The sequence below is a fragment of the Mus caroli genome, unplaced genomic scaffold (genome assembly GCF_978045245.1).
Source record: "Mus caroli unplaced genomic scaffold, Mus_caroli_1 scaffold_6, whole genome shotgun sequence".
Classification (NCBI taxonomy): Eukaryota; Metazoa; Chordata; class Mammalia; order Rodentia; family Muridae; genus Mus; species Mus caroli.
The window spans coordinates 86,693,326-86,710,898 of record NW_028227261.1 but is presented as its reverse complement, the minus strand read 5'-3'; positions in this window follow the sequence as shown (position 1 = coordinate 86,710,898).

The window sequence follows — 17,573 nt, the reverse complement described above, 5'->3', positions numbered from 1 at the left end:
AGGTGTTAAAAACAGCCTTCACTCTCTCTGTTAAGAGTTCCACAAAACAGCAATAATAGTAATAGTAATAATAATAATGATGCTGTTATTGTTAATATATAATTAGATTTGTGTAAGTATAAATGAACACCAGGTTTTGAAGATTTCACTGAAAGAAAGGAAACTACTTCATTAGTGGAGATTCCTCAGTGGGTAAAGTCCTTGCCATGCAAGTATAAAGATGTCAGTTGGATCTTCCACACAAATGAAGCCAGACTAAACAACAATTCCCATGTTCCTATGATGAAATCGAAGACTGAGATACAAAGTTCTTGTACCAGCTGTACTGGCCTTTGCAGGTATTTTCTCTCAAAGAGGACAGGACTTGATACTATTTTTTTCTCTACCTACACATGCAGGCTATCATTTGAGCTTTTACATATAAACACATGCAGAGACTCATACATACACACAAACACACACATGCATGAGTTTGCGAAGCAAAGGAAAGACAGAGATGAGACAGAGAGAAATGTACATGACATGTATCCTGCACACATACGGCAACCCCAATCAGCTCACATATTCATCACATAAACAGAAATAAAATGATTTTAAAGGAAGAGGCAATTTTTTTCTTCAGCTACAGGAGACATATTTCCTCCATTTTCAGAAAGGAAGTAGGCTGGAGAGGATCAAACATAACCTTTGCGTAAACTTGTAGAGTCTAAAGCACACAGCTGGGATTCTACACCGTTTCAAATTTGAACTTATAGAGCATAAAGGATTGTCTAAAGCAATTAGAGAATGATATGACTTTGGTCTTAAAAACAGCAACTTTGACCTATAACCTGTATAGCTTTGCCATGAAATCTCTGTTAACCCCACTTGGGAGGAAGCCTGCATCTCTCTGCCTTTATTGCAGATGAATTGATAATGACTGTGATGCTGGAGAAGAAAGGTTTTAAATTAAATGAATGTGTCCCTAGCAGTAGCCCACTCAGTTTTAGCAGGTACACAGTGATTGCTTCATACATACATCTATTTTAAGTGTTCAGAATATTATTATTATAGTAAGACAGAAAATACACAATGCACATGCTCGTTTTTCAAGGATTTTATTGCTTTACATAAAAGTAAACAGTTAAATTTATAAAGCAGAAAGACTTAGACAGAATAAGACATTACTAATGTAATAGCTAGGGCGAAGATTGTGAAATGGTATACAAGTACCTGGGAAACTCTGAGAACATATCTTCTTAAGCATTGGGTCACCTCACTGGATGTGAAGACTATGAAAAATCTGGCAATGATTAAAGGTTTCTGAATGTGTAATGACTGAAATTCATGCAAAATCAAGTGCCATTAATCTGAGGTAGTTCTTCATCATTAGCCTCTGATACATCTCGTAACTTCATTGCGGCTTTGCCTCTAAATACATAGGATGCGCACTATATGTGGTGGATGCTGACAGACTGTGACCCAGTGCCAGTGAGCACTTCCTGGGATATCATGGCTCAACATTTGAGACTACTCTATGTCCTCAATTGCTGTTTCAACTGACCTACAAAGTTTTCTGCTTTTACGGAAGTGAAATGGATTAATTAATGGAAGAATTAATACTTTTAGCATTTCCCTGCTGCCATTCCTCAGCAGATAAATATCATGTTATTATATTTTTTGATTATATCGTGTTAGTATGTTTGATATTAAATATCACTGCTGGAGTTGCTGACTTAGATTTCATAAGTAAGAACTAAAGGAATTGTTTCATGGAGCTAGAACTGAATTTCTAGGAATTTCTGAAATGACCTTAGATATAGTTCTGCTGCTCTGTACTATTTGTTTATGCAAAGTGCCATTATTGGTGTTGGCAGTCAGAAAATTAAAATACCAATCAACTGTGAAAATGTTGAAGATGTTCTATATCCTGCAGTTTCAAATATATAGCCATGAGTTCATTTTCTATGTAAAAATATATAAGCCTATTCATTTTATTAGCATACAAACTTGCTTTTGTTTTTAATAAATGGTAAATTTTATCTATACCACCGGGCAGTGGTTGTGCATGGCTTTAATCCCAGCACTTGGAAGGCAGAGGCAGGCAGATTTCTGAGTTTGAGGCCAGCCTGGTCAGAGTGAGTTCTAGGATAGCCAAGGCTACACAGAGAAACCCTGTCTTGAAAAAAACCAAAAACCAAACAAAAACAAACAAAGAAATCCCTCCCTACACATAATAATCAGAACAACAAATGCACTAAATAAAGATAGAATATTAAAAGCAGCAAGGGAGAAAGGTCAAGTAACATATAAAGGCAGGCCTATCAGAATTACACCAGACTTTTCACCAGAGACTATGAAAGCCACAAGAGCCTGGACAGATGTTCTACAGACACTAAGAGAACACAAATGCCAGCCCAGGCTACTATACTCGGCCAAACTCTCAATTACCATAGATGGAGAAACCAAAGTATTCCACGACAAAACCAAATTCACACATTATCTTTCCACGAATCCAGCCCTTCAAAGGATAATAACAGAAAAAAAACCAATACAAGGACTGAAATCACACCCTAGAAAAAGCAAGAAAGTAATCCCTTAACAAACAAAAAAGAAGACAGCCACAAGAACAGAATGCCAACTCTAACAACAAAAATAAAAGGAAGCAACAATTACTTTTCCTTAATATCTCTTAATATCAATGGACTCAATTCCCCAATAAAAAGACATAGACTAACAGACTGGCTACACAAACAGGACCCAACATTCTGCTGCTTACAGGAAACCCATCTCAGGGAAAAAGACAGACACTACCTCAGAGTAAAATGCTGGAAAACAATTTTCCAAGCAAATGGCCTGAAGAAACAAGCTGCAGTAGCCATTCTAATATCGAATAAAATGGACTTCCAACCCAAAGTTAACAAAAAAGTCAAGGAGGGACACTTCATACTCATCAAAGGTAAAATCCTCCAAGAGGAACTCTCAATTCTGAATATCTATGCTCCAAATGCAAGGGCAGCCACATTCATTAAAGACACTTTAGTAAAGCTCAAAGCACACATTGCACTTCACACAATAATAGTGGGCGACATATCACACAACTTTCATCAATGGACAGATCATGGAAACAGAAACTAAACAGGAACACAGTGAAACTAATAGAAGTTATGAGACAAATGGACTTAACAGATATCTACAGAACATTTTATCCTAAAACAAAAGGATATACCTTCTTCTCAGCACCTCAAGGGGCCTTCTCTAAAATTGACCATATAATTGCTCACAAAACAGGCCTCAATAGAAACAAAAATATTGAAATTGTCCCATGCATCCTATCAGACCACCATGGACTAAGAATGATCTTCAATAAAAACATAAATAATGGAAAGCCAAAATTCACATGGAAACTGAACAACACTCTTCTCAATGATACCTTGGTCAAGGAAGGAATAAAGAAAGAAATTAAAGACTTTATAGAGTTTAATGAAAATGAAACCACAACATACCCAAACCTATGGGACACAATGAAAGCATTTCTAAGAGGGAAACTCATAGTTCTGAGTGCCTACAAAAAGAAACTGGAGAAAGCACACACTAGCACTTTGACAACACATCTAAAAGCTCTAGAAAAAAAAAGGAAGCAAATTCACCCAAGAGGAGTAGACAGCAGGAAATAATCAAACTCAGGTGTGAAATCAACCAAGTGGAAACAAGAACTATTCAAAGAATTAACCAAACTTGGAGTTGGTTCTTTGAGAAAATCAACAAGATAGATAAACCCTTAGCTAGACTCACTAGAGGGCACAGGGACAACTTACAAATTAACAAAATCAGGAATGAAAAGGGAGACATAACAACACATCCTGAAGAAATCCAAAACACCATCAGATCCTTCTACAAAAAGCTATACTCAACAAAACTGGAAAACCTGGACAAAATGGACAAATTTCTACCAGGTACCAAAGTTAAATCAGGATCAAGTTAATGATCTAAACAGTCCCATATCCCCTAAAGAAATAGAAGCAGTCATTAATAGTCTCCCAGTGGAAAAAAAAAAGCCCAGGACCAGATGGGTTTAGTGCAGAGTTCTATCAGACCTTCAAAGAAGATCTAATTCCAGTTCTGCACAAACTATTCCACAAAATTGAAGTAGAAGGAATTCTACCCAACTCATTCTATGAAGCCACAATTACTCTGATACCTAAACCACAGAAAGATCCAACAAAGATAGAGAACTTCAGAGCAATTTCCCTTATGAATATAGATGCAAAAATCCTCAATAAAATTATTGCTAACCGAATCCAAGAACACATTAAAGCGATCATCCATCCTGACCAAGTAGGTTTTATTCCAGGGATGCAGGGACAGTTTAATATATGGAAATCCATCAATGTAATCCATTATATAAACAAACTCAAAGACAAAAACCACATGATCATCTCGTTAGATGGGGAAAATCATTCGACAAGATTCAGCACCCATTCATGATAAAAGTCTTAGAAAGATCAGGAATCCAAGGCCCATACCTAACCATGATAAAAGCAATCTACAACAAACCAGTAGCCAACATCAAAGTAAATGGTGAGAGCTTGAAGCAATCCCTCTAAAATCAGGGACTAGACAAGGCTGTCCACTGTCTCCATACCTATTCAACATTGTACTTGAAGTCCTAGCCAGAGCATTCGACAACAAAAGGAGATCAACAGGATACAAATTGGAAAAGATGAAGTCAAAATATCACTTTTTGCAGATGATATGATAGTATATATAAGTGACCCTAAAAATTCCACCAGAGAACTCCTAAACCTGATAAACAGCTTCGGTGAAGTAGCTGGATATAAAATTAACTCAAACAAGTCAATGGCCTTTCTCTACACACAGAATAAACAGGCTGAGAAAGAAATTAGGGAAACAACACCCTTCTCAATAGTCACAAATAATATAAAATATCTTGGCGTGAATCTAACTAAGGAAGTGAAAGATCTGTATGATAAGAACTTCAACTCTCTGAAGAAAGAAATTAAAGAAGATCTCAGAAGATAGAAAGATCTCCCATGCTCATGGATTGGCAGGATCAACATTGTAAAGATGGCTATCTTGCCAAAAGCAATCAACAGATTCAATGCAATCCCCATCAAATTCCAACTCAATTCTTCAAAGAATTAGAAAGTGCAATCTGCAAATTCATCTGGAATAACAAAAAACCTAGGATAGCAAAAACTCTTCTCAAGGATAAAAGAACCTCTGGTGGAATCACCATGCCGGACCCAAAGCTTTACTACAGAGCAATTGTGATAAAAACTGCATGGTACTGGTACAGTGACAGACAAGTAGACCAATGGAATAGAATTGAAGACCCAGAAATGAACCCGACAGCTACTGTCACTTGATCTTCGACAAGGGAGCTAAAACCATCCAGTGGAAGAAAGACAGCATTTTCAACAAATGGTGCTGGCACAACTGGTTGTTATCATGTAGAAGAATGTGAATCAATCCATTCCTATCTCCTTGTACTAAGGTCAAATCTAAGTGGATCAAGGAACTTCACATAAAACCAGAGACACTGAAACTTATAGAGGAGAAAGTGGGGAAAAGCCTTGAAGATATGGGCACAGGGGAAAAATTCCTGAACAGAACATCAATGGCTTGCACGGTAAGATCAAGAATTGACAAATGGGACCTCATGAAACTGCAAAGCTTCTGCAAGGCAAAAGACATCATCAATAAGACAAAAAGACCACCAACAGATTGGGAAAGGATCTTTACCTATCCTAAATCAGATAAGGGACTAATATCCAATATATATAAAGAACTCAAGAAGGTGGACTCCAGAAAATCAAATAACCCCATGAAAAAATGGGGCTCAGAACTGAACAAAGAATTCTCACTGAGGAATACCGAATGGCAGAGAAGCACCTGAAAAAATTTTCAACATCCTCAATCATTAGGGAAATGCAAATCAAAACAACCCTGAGATTCCACCTCACACCAGTCAGAATGGCTAAGATCAAAAATTCAGGTGACAGCAGATGCTGGCTAGGATGTGGAGAAAGAGGAACACTCCTCCATTGTTGGTGGGATTGCAAGCTTGTACAACCACTCTAGAAATCAGTCTGGCAGTTCCTTAGAAAATTGGACATAGAACTACCAGAGGATCCAGCAATACCTCTCCTGGGCATATATCCAGAAGATGTTCCAACCGGTAAGAAGGACACATGCTCCACTATGTTCATAGCAGCCCTATTTATAATAGCCAGAAGCTGGAAAGACCCCAGATGCCCCTCAACCGAGGAATGGATACAGAAAATGTGGTACATTTACACAATGGAGTACTACTCAGCTATTAAAAAGAATCAATTTATGAAATTCCTAGGCAAATGGATGGACCTGGAGGGCATCATCCTGAGTGAGGTAACACAATCACAAAGGAACTCACACAATATGTACTCACTGATAAGTGGATATTAGCCCAAAACTTAGGATACCCAAGATATATAATACAATCTGCTAAGCACATGAAACTCAAGAAGAATGAAGACCAAAGTGGGTTCACTGTACCCCTTCTTAGAATTGGGAACAAAACTTCCATGGAAGGAGTTACAGAAACAAAGATTGGAGCTGTGATGAAAGGTTGGACCATCTAGGGACTGCCATACCCAGGGTTCCATCCCATAATCAGCTTCCAAATGCTGACCCCATTGCATACACTAGCAAGATTTTGCTGAAAGGACCCTGATATAGCTGTCTCTTGTGAGACTAAGCCGGGGCCTAGCAAACACAGAAGTGGATGCTCACAGTCAGCTAGTGGATGGATCACAGGGCTCCCAATGGAGGAGCTGGAGAAAGTACCCAAGGAGCTAAAGGGACCTGCAACCCTATAGGTGGTACAACATTATGAACTAACCAGTACCCTGGAGCTCTTGACTCTAGCTGCATATGTATCAAAAGATGTCCTAGTCGGCCATCACTGGAACGAGAGGCCCATTGGACAAACAAACTTTATATGCCCTAGTACAGGGGAACGCCAGGGCAAAAAAAAAAAAAAAAAATGGGAATGGGTGGGTAGGAATATGGGGGAGAGGGGGGAGGGTATGGGGGACTTTTGGGATAGCATTGGAAAGGTAATTGAGGAAAATACGTAATAAAATATATTAAAAAAAAAAACCAAAAATCAAACAAAAACAAACAAAAAAACCAACAACAAAACAAACAAACAAACAAAAAAAGAAAGAAAAAATGTGTTATCTATACCAAACAATTATTTCTAAACATATTTCATTTTATTATCAATATTTGATTGAGAGACCAATTTATCAATTCTTTTTAAAAATTAATCAGTTGAGAAAACATCATAACTTGAGAACTTTAAGAAAGTAATCCTACTTTTTAGACTTTAAAAAGCCAAGGTCTGAGTGGTGTCTCAAAGGTCTCCTGTTTGCCACCAATAATCATGTGAGTTCAATACCTGAGACCCACATGGTGGAAAGGGAGAACTGTTTCCTGAAAGTTCTGTGGTTGCCGCACATACAATGTATACACACACACACACACACACACACACAAAGTAGATGTGGCAAATTATTTTTTTAAAAAATCATGCCAGGCGTGGTGGTACATGTCTTTAATCCCAGCACTTGGGAGGCAGAGGCAGGCAGATTTCTGGAGGCCAGCCTGGTCTACAGGGTGAGTTCCAGGACAGCCAGGGCTACACAGAGAAACCCTGTCTCATAAAAACCAAAAAAAAAAAAAAAAAACCAAAAAAAAAAAAAAAAAGATAAGAAAGTAAGAAAGAAAAAAATCATTCTCAGCTCAGCTCAGATTTTTTATTCCTAAGAGTCCACTTTCCTGGAAGACAATCTTCCTATGAGCCAGAATGAGACCAGGAAGTACAGAGTCAAGCATAGAGCTCAAATTTTCCCTATCTAGAGGAAGAAGAAGGGATGCTTAGACACACAAGGAAGCCCAGGAAAGGTACTCTAATGAAAGTTCACTTCTAAGTGTTTCTCTTGATTGGGTGTTAGGAATGAGGAGAATATAGACACACAAAGGTGGAGGGAGAGGGAATTTCAGAGGTACAACTTCCAAGCTTCAACATGGAGTCTCTTAGGATGAAAGTTTGGAACCCTGTGAGGCTCAGGCACATCCTCTAACATATGTTTGTTTAAAAGGAAGCACAGTAGCAGGTGCCTGTCCTCTGCTGTGTAAATGGCATCAAGCATTCCTACTGCAGGCAAATTCAGATCCCAACACAATGAGTTCCAACTGTGCCCACAGGACACCTACTCACATAGAAATTTAAATAGTAATCAGTGCCTCAGCATCTGCACCCCACCAGCATGTCCTTGATGCAATTGTTACACTATTCCAGTTCCTGAAAAATAAATCAATTTGCATGACAGCAAAGCTTGGGGCAGAGGAACCTGGGCCCGTGGCAGAGGCCCAGCTCCTCCACACTGCTTTTGCCAGTTACCAAAGTAACTTTTCCATCAGCGCACACTCTCTGGTCAAATGTGTTCTAGGGGGTGTGGGAAGGCCTGAAGGAATCATCTTCAAGGGTAGAGTGGGCCTGTTTACTGAGTGGGCCTTGTGTTTACTTTCTCGTTTGGGGGCGAGACAGTTAGATGCCCTACTAAGAAGAGGTCCTTTCCATTCTCCAGCTTATTTGGCTTGGTGACACAGTATTTTATGAGCTGGGGGTCCTTAGCCAACCAATTTTCCCAACCCACTTATGTTTCTAGTTGCTACCAAGTTCCAAACAGATTTAGGTCTGGAGCTGAACTGTCTCATATGGTCCCCCCAGCCATTGTCACTTTGATACACTGAAATAGATATACTCAGAACTATGCAACCCCATGAATATAAAAATGCACGGCGGATTTAAAAAACTTGGTGTGAAAAGATCATGAAACATTTCAATAATTTTTTATTGATTATAAATTGAAACAAGCTTTCAAATATATCTATTTTAAGTAAAATATAAATACTGCATTTACGGCCACATATTTTTTTTAATTGAGTTAAGGCAGCTACTAGAATGCCTTTAAAATTACAAATGTCTGCTGGAAAATAGCAAACTATCCCACCTGCTGAAATGAAATACTTAAAACATTTTGTACCTGGGTCTATTATTATTGTAAATGCTGATTCAAATACAGGGATGCCTCGAATAAATGTAAAATGAAGTTACAGACATGACTCATATGTTTTTATTTCTGTTTACATGTGTGCTTGCTTATTGGTGTGTGTACATACATGCATACAGTGCCTGCATTGTCCAGAAGAGGGAGTCAGATCTCCTGGAACTGAAGTTGCAATTAGTTGTGAGCTGTCAGATGTAAGTATTGAGAATCAAACCCTGGGCCAGCAGGTGTTTTAAACTGATGAAGGTATCTGTCTAGTCTTGTTATTTATATTTTTATTCAATAAATTTGCTAGAATATACATCCGTGGAAAAAAGGACAAAAGTCTTCCAAGATTGCAACTCATTTAGCCAGTCAAGGAAGAAGTAATGGAACTCTGCCACAGTTCTGCTCATGAATTCCTAGTGTTAAACCCTTTGTGGGGAAGAGCACTGCTTTGCTTATCTTAGTATGTATGGGTAGTTGGGAGACACTGGAGACTGACATTGTCTCAAAAGGGTCTGTGTCAACTTGATGACATCTTTGTGACATTTGAGCATCTCAAACCACTTTGATGCCAATGTCACCCCATGAGCTAAAGTTTCCAGATAGAAGCTATAATGAATATTCTACCAAAGCTGACAGGCTGATTGGAACTTAATAATTATAGAGAACTTGGAATGTTGCAGATGCAGAGAAAAGTAATCTGGGGCTATCTTTAACCCTCTTGCTAGCCTTTCATTCCCTACTGGTGTCTGATCTAAAGTCATTTTGACTATCATGTAAAATCTTTTGGGGGGATGTTAGCATATTTCTAGCCCCTAAGCTAAGAATGTCATCACACAACATGTAGAATCTATAATTCAAATATCCCTGCTCTGCTGTAAACTGCTCTTTTTAACGTACTTCCATCAATGCATTTTTAGAGGGTGCTGAACTATGACTTTTTTTCATGTTGCAATGAAAAGCTTAATATATAATTAGAAGTGGAATATGGAATTTTCCATACCCCAAGTCTGTGTTTTCTTGCAATATTCACTCGTATTTGTTTGAGATTGAATTATGGCTTATTTACTTTGAGATGAGAGCTCTTTTTTACATCACTCTCATCTGTACAAATGCTGAAGATACTAAGCATTGTGACTTTCTAGGTCTGGAATCCTCTAACACTGGATTGATGAAATGCAGCCCAAACCATTTCTTCTAATATTCGTTTTGAAACATTTTGTAATTTTTTAAATGGCAAAAAGAAACATTTTTATAAATCTGTCCTCCCACCTAGAAGACTGGCTAGGGTAAAGTAGAGTAATGGATAATTCGCTACACATTTTGCTTCCAATTTTAACAGATGAATTTACAAAGGAGAGTAAAGGATATTTCTTCAAAAGTTAATTGTTGCTGATGTGTCAGCATCACTGCCTGAATCATCTGTTAAAATTCCTTAGGCGAATACAAATAGGATATTCCCCTGGAGTTCAGAAAAGAAAGCCAAAGGGCATCCTGACTCAGTCCACAAAGGGCTAATTTTAGTAAGTGTTGTAGCTAAAGCAGGGTACTGATAAACCAGATATTTCCCTACCTAGCCTGTTGTAAGGAGTTCTAAGAAGAAATCATCTGGGAATACAGGGATTCCTTTGGTTTATGACATCATGACCATGGGAGACCTCTTGCATTGGGAACTATCTAGGCATGAAGTTAAGTACAAAATTACATGTGTGTGGGGGGAGTGAGAGAGAGAGAGGGCAGAATGAGGGGGAAGGGGGAGAAGGGGAAGGGGGAGAGGAGAGGAGAGGAGGGGAGAGGGAGAGAGAGAGAGAGAGAGAGAGAGAGAGAGAGAGAGAGAGAGAGAGAGAGAGAGAGAGAGAGAGAGAGAGAATTACATTTTACCAGTGTGTAAATAATACACCAAATGGGCCACCTTTTAGTTTTAATACTGCATTTGTCTTGCTCCAATTGTCAGAGCACTTTTCTAGAAGGAGATCTTTTTCCATTTCTCCAAACACAAATGTCCTTGATGAAGAAATACTATATTGGACCCACATGAATGATATTCACATGGGGTACAGAGGAGAGAATGAGGACCTATGGGGATCAAGAAACCTTGATTATTTTGTCACATAAACTAAATATCCTGTCTCTGATCTTTAATTTAACTATTTACAAAACAAGCATATGATTAACTCTACATTCCTTTTTAGTACATTGAATACACATAAAGGCTACCTGAGGTCAGATATTTAGATTAGAACCAATTATAGTTTAGTCCCCAGATTCTCTGACAATTCCAAGGTTAGCAACCTCTGCCATGGACAAATCAGCACTTTCTGATGAGCTAGGTGTATAATATTATTAGCTAGTAGTTCATTAAGAAAAGGGGAAGCCAAGATAGAAAGGTCCATAGTACTGAAAGAACAGTGGGCAAATTCACCAGGGCAGGGAGACTAGATCTATGGTTATATAGCCTGGTAGAAAAATGATTTTAAAAAACCAGTATAAGTAATTCTAAAGTTTTGATCCACAGTTCATAATGGTACATGTAAGTGGAATTAATTATAATTATCAATTTTCTTAATGTCATTTTATAGTCCCCTCTACATCTCAGAAAGTATTCTGTCTTCTGGCCCATGAGTTCTTCTGTTGCTGTGTTTTCCATTGTAAATTAAACAAGCTGGACTGTCCTTCACCTGGATGAGATACTCCAGGTTAATATATAGTCAATATGTGATTAACTTTTTCTATCAACCTCCAATGCAACTTCATCTTGATAGCCACAGTTTTAACCCAATATTTGAATACAATCATTTTAGCATAGAACATGTAGATATTACCAAAAAGATTATTCCGATTTTTTAAATCTAGATCTGCACAGTGAATTACCTACTTCATACTCTCTGTTTCAGATTGAGCCAAGACAGCGTTTTAATTATGTAAGATTCACATGTAGCTGGTAGCTGTAACACTGGACTGCACAGATCTAAATCTTGTCACTCAGATGTGGTTTATAGTTTTTCTAGCCAGCACCTGAGACCTTAGTACAAAGAGAAAAATCTTGTGCTCTATCTCAGACTTAAGGAATGAGAACCTGGACCTTAAAAAGACCTAGTTTATGTGCTTACACAGTGGAGTTGGAACAGTCCTACACTTTCCCACAGTTACTAACTTAAAATATCTGGTATCATCTACTTTGCTTACCAATCCAATGTTAGGGGCCTATGGTAATATTGAAAGACTCTGTAAGGGTGTCCTTCTATGCTCTGAGCATCTTCTTGTGTTGTTTCCATGGGGGATTATTTTCAGCTCCATCACCCTCTTTGTTCCCTCATAGCTATTTCTTACTTGAAATCCAGCTCTCTTGCCATTTTCCAAGTCTTTCCCATGCTCCACCTCTCCTTCATTCTTATTACACTTCTAGCTTCTTCAGTCTTTAGTTCCTTTAGTTTCTTTGATACTGTAAATGTTTGGCTGCATGCGATGATGCATGATCACATGGACCTTGCGTGTGTTAGTCATCTCTCCCTTCCATCACAAGAAACTGGTGAATAAAGAGGCAGCGAGAGTTACACATTGGTCTGTATGGCCAGGGGGTGGGGGGGTGAGTAGAAGGATGGCAAAGGGTGAGAAGAGAAATGAAAACAGGAAGATAACCTCCTTTATGGAAAATCTGAAATCGCATTCTGTGCTTAGAGCACTCTCAATCCAGTGCGGGTGGGTTGGAACCGTGGGAGGAATCAGCAGGGAGTAAAGGCTAACACATATGGACCAGATCTGATGATGAGTCAGACTGTATGAGTTTAAGGGCCAGTCATCTTGACATGCCACCTCACTTTTCCAATTTTCTGCTCCCTCCCAGCAAGTAGGATTAAATAATGTCTGCACTGCACAGCTGTCATGGAAGTTCAGTGAAAACGTGCTCCCCAAAGCCTTTGTAAACTGCAGAGATATGAAACAGTGAAGAAGCATAGTCCAGTCGCAGACATCACAGTCCCTCACCAGCTCCACTCCAGGTGTCGAGTTTCATTTTCCACTTGATTTTAGAAGTCAAATATTTAGCTGTGCTAATGGGGTATTGGATCTTTTTATTATGGCCTCACTACACGGTGTGTGCAGCTTTGCCGAGATAATAAAAGATGTTAGACCTAGTCTCGCCACTGTTTAATGCAGAAATGCTATGGGAACACACCTGGAGTGCGACTTTGAATAGAATCAGTGGCAAAGTCATCCATGTCCCCAGCAGAGATAAAAGCATTAATATCCTATTTCACCCTCAGCCCACACTAGCATGGTGTTGATTAAAATTATTTTCTACAGCTTGAGTCCTATTTTTTTTTAAGGAAAATTGTAAAGTGTGTGTGTGTGTGTGTGTGTGTGTGTCTGTCTGTCTGTCTGTCTGTCTTTGTATGTATGTGGAGAGAGAGGGGAGAGAGAGAAAGAGAGAGAGAGAGAGAGAGAGAGAGAGAGAGAGAGAGAGAGAGAGAGAGAGAGAGAGAGAGAGAGAAAAGAATTTTTTTTAACAGAAGTTACATGTGAAGCCTCTGCTTGATATCTGGCTTTAGATCTAGTTTCAATGGCATAGATTTCATAGTCCTATGGCTTATATGAGTTCAGTGATGTTTTATAAAGGGCCTAGGCATCCTCACCACATCATTTTCTCTCCTATGATATATGTATCTGAATGCCTGCTGGCTCAAGCATGTTTTACCCGAGATAAAAGACAAAGCCTTCTTTTTTTTTTCCTTTTTGTAAATTAGATATTTTCTTTATTTACATTTCCAATGTTATCCCCTTTTCTACTTTCCCCTCCAAATATCCCCTATCCTCTCCGCTCTCCCCCTGCTCCCCAACCCATCCACTCCCTCTTCCTGGCCCAGGCATTCCCCTATACTGGGGCATAGAATCTTCACAGGACAAAGGGCCTCTCCTCTCATTGATGACCAACTAGGCCATTCTCTGCTACATATGCAGCTAGAGCCACCTCTAGAGTCCCTCTGTGTATTTTCTTTGATTGGTAATTTAGTCCCAGGGAGCTTTGGGGTACTGGTGTTAGAATGCCTTTGTGATTAATGAGTAAATGAATAGCTGAGGATGCCAGTTCTCTGGGAAGGTGAAAATATATATAGAGGAGGTATTGGAGGAAAATGTACATAGGTGAAAACTGCTAGAACTTTTTTGTTGGTGTAAGTAAGGATATGGCAGGTATTGTATGCCTAGAAAATGTGTTTTCAATTGAAAATTATGGTCTTAAGTTGGTAGATCTTCTATATGATTGAATAAGGGAAGACATGTAAAACTAGAGGTGACCTGTGTATACAAATATAAGGCTTGCCAAAGATGTGTGTGTGTGTGTGTGTGTGTGTGTGTGTTTGTAAGTACATTAGATTCCACACATATTTATTAAGTATTACCTATGTGTTTGTCGTTTGATGATAGATACAGTACACATGTAGGCCTTGGCCCTCTGAAGGTTCTATGCCCTAGTATAGGGGAATGCCAGGGCTAAGAAGCAGGAGTGGGTGGGTTGTTGAGCAGGAGGAGAGGAGAGAGAATAGGGGGTTTTCAGAGGGGAAACCAGGAAAGGGGATAACATTTGAAATGTAAATAAAGAAAATATCTAATTTAAAAAAAGTATTTTCCAATATAAAACTCGTCTGTGGTAAAACTTTGCAAATGTGGGAACATCAGCAATTGGGCCTGATAATTCTTTATTACAGGGAGTGTCATCCTGACAGATAAAACACTTGAAGATTTCCCTGGTTTGTCCACCTAGTTACAGTGTCTTCAGGTTGTGCCAACCAAACACACCTATAATCATTTTTAATGACTATGTCTTGATATTTATTAGCCTGTCATGTCATAGATATATCCAATAAAATACATAAAATTGATTACATTTATGGCTAAGTACTGTGAGACAGCAAGGCAGAGATCATAGTGAACAATTCAAATGAGTTGGTCTGAATGTTACGGATGAAACTCTAAGAAAGACTTCTAGGATGGACTATAAAATGGAACAGGAAGGGTGGGAAAGTCTTAGCTTGGAAACTAAAGTGGAAAAAAAGTTGAGACACAGAAACACCCACGCACACCTTCACTTACTTACAGTTTGTCAGTCAACTAGGAAACATAGAAACCTCATCCACATCTAGCACACGTGGTTTTCCCAAGCTCCTTTCTTTAATCTAGAGAGGACGAAGTGAAAAATTCAGAGACTTGAAAAGACCTGCATGCAGTCCTACCACAAAGATGTGAAGATTTCAATCCTTGCCTGCCTGATCCCTAAGCACCTCTTCCTCTTTGAGGAATAAATATATAAATGCTTTCCCTAACCAAGCCAGTCCTCTCTTTCTGAAATTGCAGCTGCTCCATAGAACCTCTCCAGGGTCCTTGCCATAGTGATTCCATCACTGACCCAGGTATCACACCAATCTTGACTGCCATTTTCATGATTGAAATTAGGCCCTTTAATGGCATTCAGATTCCTCCAGGTGAGTTCCTTAGAAACATATCTTTATCATCCCTGCAGCCTCACCACTATCTACAGAACCCATTTTACTCTACTGGTGGAGCCAAATAAGACATGATCTAAGCTTTAAATTGTGATCTGTGCATGCAAACACTGCTTTATCCCACCACTCATGAATTCAGCCACATATTGAATAGTGCCATTTTGGAATTTTGGATAAGCATTGAGCATACCAATATGACCAAACACAATCTATGAAGTTCCAAATGCAATGTAACCGTGGAAGGAAGAACACACATAGGCTTTTTGGAATAATACAGGACACAGTGATTTTAGAAACAAATGAACATTCAAGGTGAAATTATACCATCCAACTGCATGTGAGAATTAAGAAAGATTTTATGAAAGACATATCTGAGCTAAATTGATTTTAAAAAAATAAGCTATTCAAATATGCTCCATGTGTCAGGCATTTTGTTTCACACATTACATTATGTCACCGAACAACTGAGTGCTTATTATACTAATGGAAAATATGAAAAGAGTTAAAACTGGTCAAGGTCTACAGATGATAAGTATGAAGCTAAAGTTGAGTATATCAATTTGCTTTTGTCAGAAAATTAGATCCAAAGAAGAGGAACCCTAGGCAGAAGCACAATTTTATTAGGTACTTTTCTTCAAGATGACATCAATACCTGACAGCAAAAAATTTCAGGAGAGAAAGTCAATTTTGGCTCCCAGTTTCAAGAGATTTTAGTCCCTTGTTAGCAGTATAGCAGAGGGAACATGTGAAAATTTGTTTCTATCTCAGCAGTTCATATCTTAGAAGCATGAAGAAAGTCCAGTACCAGAGCTTGGAATATTGCTTTCAAAGGACATGCTTCCGTCAGCTATGCTCCATCTCCTGAAGGTTTCAGAGTCTCAAAATAACACCATCAACTAGAACACAAATGTTCAGAATATAAGCAGCAGACATTGATGCCATACAGTACATTAAGGTAGTCCCAATGATGGAGACTAATGTGGTTGGTAAATATTAGATTGACTGGAGATAAAGGCCAACAGAAGCCTTTATGTGGGGGATGGAGATGGGCTCCATGCATGATAGTTAACATTGATTGTCAGCTTGGCTGGGTCTGAACTAGACTAAGAGGCAGATCTTTGAGCAGGTCTTTGATAGCATTTATAGGAAAAATTAGCAAAGATGAAGACCCACTCAGAGTATCATGTTCTTGTGGTTCAGAGAGTAAAGGGTCTGGGAGAAAGCAATGGCACGTGCCTCACTGTGATTTATTATAGTGATATGCCAGACTATGCTGCTCTGATACCACTACTGAAATTCTATACTGGAATCAAACTCCATTTTCTTTGAGTTTCAAGGTGAATTGTAGATGAACAGATCTAAAGAGATCCTCCATATTAGCACATCTAGATTAAAACTGCCATGATATCCAGTATTGCTCACTAGTGTCTACCAGTTTCATGACCCCTCTGTCATTACAGGTAGCCATTGTTGGGCTCCTTAGCCACCACTGGTAATAAGGTTATTTTATTAACTGCCTTTTACAATATGTATGCATTACATATTTTCTGCTCCATCAGAGAACCATACACAATATAGCTCTCATTATATGGAAGAAGCCTTTTATATGAGTTTGAGTTTTTTGCAGTAATCTTGAGGGAAGCAAAGAAAAATTTGGATAAGGCAGGCTATAAGCATGGGAAGATGGATGAGGGTATAGTGAGGGGCTTTTGATGACCAGCTAAAGAGTGCAGTCATGTGTGAATATACTGGAAGAGTTAAAGGGAATTCTTTTGGCCTTTTTCCCACTGCCTGCCAATATAACCTATTAAAATGGTAGCTTCTGAGTTTATTTGATTTCAGAAAATGATATATTCGTTATGTTTTCCTCCCCTTTCTCTCTTCATTTTCCCCATGGACCACATATCATTACATACAATGGCCTGCAGGTTCTCTTTTCTCCAAGAAATGTACGTTTGGGGTTGTTGGGTCT